Raw genomic sequence first — 3,954 nt, forward strand, 5'->3', positions numbered from 1 at the left:
AAAGTTCTATACCTCAATGCCAATTGCTTATAAGCAAAGCAATGCAAGTTCTTAAGAGAACTGAGCAACTAAGTGTACCTGTACAAAAGTCAAACAGAATCAGTTAAACTGTATAGACAAACAACCAACAGTCAATATTAAACAGACAGACAAAGCCTCATCAGACAATGAGCAAGGCACAAGCACAAGTGAATTTGTTCTCAAAGCCTACAAAACAACACAATGTTAGCCAACATCAACCAATAATCAGGCTTTAATGAATGAGGCACTCCAATCATGGCAATGTGCCTTTGAACCTGAAATCCATAATCCAAACAGTGAGTCCAAACCACTAGGTCAAAGCCCAGGGTCAAAAGAGGGAAAAAATCCAGAACAGAAACTGATACTCCACATGAAATTCATTTACTCAAGTGATAACATGTCCTAAAATTAAGGGAGCATGCAAGATTGAATTATTTCTAAGCCCAGGGTAGAATAGTCATTTCACAGTTAGGGAGTAATTTTGAATTAAATTTCTATTTATGGAAGTAAGTTCTATTTAAAGTCAATTAAAATCTAAGCTAGATTTAATATTTCTAAACTATTTCTAATATTTCTTTTTAATATTTTGTACTTAACTCTAAAGTCCTAAAACTATTGTTTCTAAAATTCTAAGCTAATATCCTAATTAACTTTTTCTAATTATTAACAGTAACTAAACAAGTAACCTACTAATCACATCTAATTATTTCTAAAAACTCTATTAGACTATTCTAAACATTATGCTAAATCAACAAATTCTAATTCTAATTTGACAAATAACTGAAATAGTTTCCAAATTCTAAAATTAATTTCTAAGTCAACATAATATCCTAGCTCTAAAAATTAATCCAACATTACTAATTCTATTCACTAATTCTGAAATCAAATTTTTTTTTTATATTTCCGCAATTAATCTCTAATCCTAAAGTCATTTGAATCCTAGCATTTCTAAAATTAATTCTAAAATTATTTCTAATTCTAACAGTATCTCTAAAGATATTCTAATCCTAATTTATCTCTAATCATATTCTAATCCTAATTATTTCTAGAGATGCTTATAATAATATCTAATTAAAGTCTCTATCTAATTAACTCTAATTACCTAGACTAATCTTAATCATTACCTAAGCGTTCTTAATCATCTAGACTAGTTTTAGTTACTGTTAACACACCCCTATTGATCTACCAATACCTCCCTAATCAAAAACAATGTCAATGCACCGAAGAAAATAGCAACACGGGCCTCATATGGACTGGGGGTGCAGGCCCGGATTGGAGGGTGTGTGCAAAGCAGCCAAGCCTTCGGGCCTGAAATGTGAAGGCAAGGCCCAAGCAGATTGGACAAGTAGCGGAGACTCCATCTCCTTCACCTTCCTCGGTCAATTTCAACAGACACAGGGAGAACCACATCTCCAAGACCTCCCTAGATGCGCCGGCCTAAACCAACGGCGGCGACCGCAAAATCATACCTCACACCGCCACGCGCCTCTTGACCGACAAGAGGAACGAAGCTCCGCCTAATCGACCGGAGCTACCGCGATGGTTCTCTCACGAAGCGAAGCAAACATCGGCAATGGCGAAAGAAAAATCGCTACGAAAGGACAAGAGATCTTACCGGCAATGGCGAAAGAGGATCCGTCGGTGAAGCCGTATTCGGAACTCAGGTATCACGAAACTCTGATTCTCCGATCCTCCTCTCCCGTTCTGTTGCGAATTGCTTCTATCGCGATCTTGATTCGCGGCGATTAATTCGACTATCCACTTACGCTCAGGCTCTGTGCTGATTTTCGTTGCGATTTTTGCAGAGAGGATAATGAAGTGGAGTGATACTACATGCGAGAGTGATGAAGAAGAACGTGGAGGTTGTGGTTTGATGAAGGTTTGGAAGGGATTTCAGCGATGACGATGGGAAGGCGTTGGTAAAGGTTTCCGGTTGTTGGCGGTGGATACGATGCGGTTAGAGAATGAGATGAAAACCGAAGATTGGCTGAAGCGGTGTTGGTGATGCCGGTGAGAGTTAGTTTGTGAGGGTTCTGTTATGGAAGGGAAGAAGAATCTGGAAAGATTATAGAGAGGTGAAGGTTTTGATGAAGAATCTGGAAGTGGATTCTTCGCTTCTTCAATTTCGTTTACCACTTTTTCTTCTTCTGTTTTGTTTCTGTTATGCTGTTTCTGCAAATTTCAGGGATTTGGTTACCGTGAGAGTTGTTCTTGGGAGGTTGAGGGTGAACGGTGTTTGGAGGTGGTAGAAGGAACTGGTGAATTGTTGAATTATGGGAAAGGTTGCGAATTCGCAATGGTGAAGGTTCTGGTTATGGAGTTTGGTGAAGGAATTGAAGAGAGAAAGAAACCGAATTTGAGAGAGGGAAGGAGAATTTATAGAGATGAGTTTTTTTGGTTATAGTTTGTTAGTTAGTTGTGAATGAAAAATTCTGTTATTTCATTGTTGCAGGCTTTGCGGTTGGTGTCAATGCATTACCGTTGGATTTGGCTTATGTATTCACTGGAGCTTTGCTTATTCACCTGCGTTTTGCACCTTTTGCAGCTGGATCACAAGTCGTGGCTTACGCATTGGCTTGCGTTTGTTGCCGCGGTTTTAGCTTTGGCTTTGAGCTGCGTTTTTGAATGAGCTATTGTGAACGACTTTGTGCTCTGCAGGTTGGAGCTTGGAAGTAGCTTTAGAAGCTTGGCTTGAAGCTTTGCACCGCTTGGTGAAGCTTGCTGCTTGTGTTTGGTTTTGGCTCAACAGCTTTTTGGTGCATTTTATGCAGAATTTCCACATGCCTATTATGCAGAATTTTTTGATGTGTTCTGAATTTTTAATGCAGATTTTTTATGATGCAGAATTTTGTTTTAAATTATGCAGAATTTTATAATGCAGATGCAGAATTTTTATGATGCAATGCAGAATTTGGTTTATGCAATGCAGAATTTTTGTTATATTGTAAATGCAGAATTTTTTTTATGAACGCAGAATTTGGTTTATGCAATGCAGAATTTTGGTTTTGTACAAATGGCTATGGGTACGATTGGATAATGGCAATTGGTTTTAAACGGATAAACTAAATTGGATATGATTCGTGTTGAGTATTGGATAAAATGGATTATGGTAAAAAAATGGATATGAAATTGGATAATGATTAAATTGGAATAAAAGTGGTTTTGAGGGATATGGAATTCGGATAGCCGTAAAAAAATGGTTAAATGGATTTGAAAAAAAGAATTAAATGGTCACATGGATTGTTTTAGAAATTAGGAATTAGTAAAATGAAATATTGATTTGGAAAGAGGATTTGGATTACTAGTGGATTTTTATTGTGAAAAATGGATTAAAAAAAAAAGTTATGGACATGCAAATGGGTTATTGAAAATAATGGATCAAATGGATATTAGGAATTGGATTTGAATGGATATCTGGTTTATGGACATTTGGTTTTAAAATGCGGATATGGGTTGGCGATATGGACAAGGATGGTATATGGATATTTGGTTAGACGGTTGACTTTTATGGGCCTCAGTCGACTTGGTTACGCATTGTGGACTCCTGAACCCCCAACTTTGGCCAACTTGCTACAACATGAGCCTTAATTCACATGAGCTTTCTAGAACGACCATAGGACCTTTTCCAACATGAAAATCCCTTGCTCTCTTGCACGGATGGATTCCCCTGATCAGTTTTGACTGATGAAATACAATGCACTATGCAATGTGAATGCAATGTTTATGCAATGTTAATGTGATGTTAGTGACCTAAAAAATGAAATGAATGTACAAATGGGAGGGTGCAAATTTGAGGTGCTACAGCTGCCCCTATTCAATCAACTGGGAACCCGAATGGATGAGAGCAACGGCTGTCAGACTTTCAGGGTAAACAGGGATTGAATACCAAGAACCGTAGAAATTTGCACACTGCTGGGAATTTTTTCTTGTTTT

The 3,954-nt window shown here is 37.6% G+C and overlaps 1 long non-coding RNA gene across 1 annotated transcript; it reads left to right on the forward strand.

Moving 5' to 3' along the window:
• Window positions 1–1,188: 1,188 nt before the first annotated feature.
• On the forward strand, window positions 1,189–2,945 carry LOC127078641 (uncharacterized). Its single transcript, XR_007787864.1, has 2 exons — window positions 1,189–1,685; window positions 1,827–2,945. It is a non-coding gene; the product is annotated as an uncharacterized LOC127078641 (long non-coding RNA).
• Window positions 2,946–3,954: the final 1,009 nt, after the last annotated feature.

Source organism: Lathyrus oleraceus, chromosome 1, assembly GCF_024323335.1.
Source record: "Lathyrus oleraceus cultivar Zhongwan6 chromosome 1, CAAS_Psat_ZW6_1.0, whole genome shotgun sequence".
Classification (NCBI taxonomy): domain Eukaryota; kingdom Viridiplantae; phylum Streptophyta; class Magnoliopsida; order Fabales; family Fabaceae; genus Lathyrus; species Lathyrus oleraceus.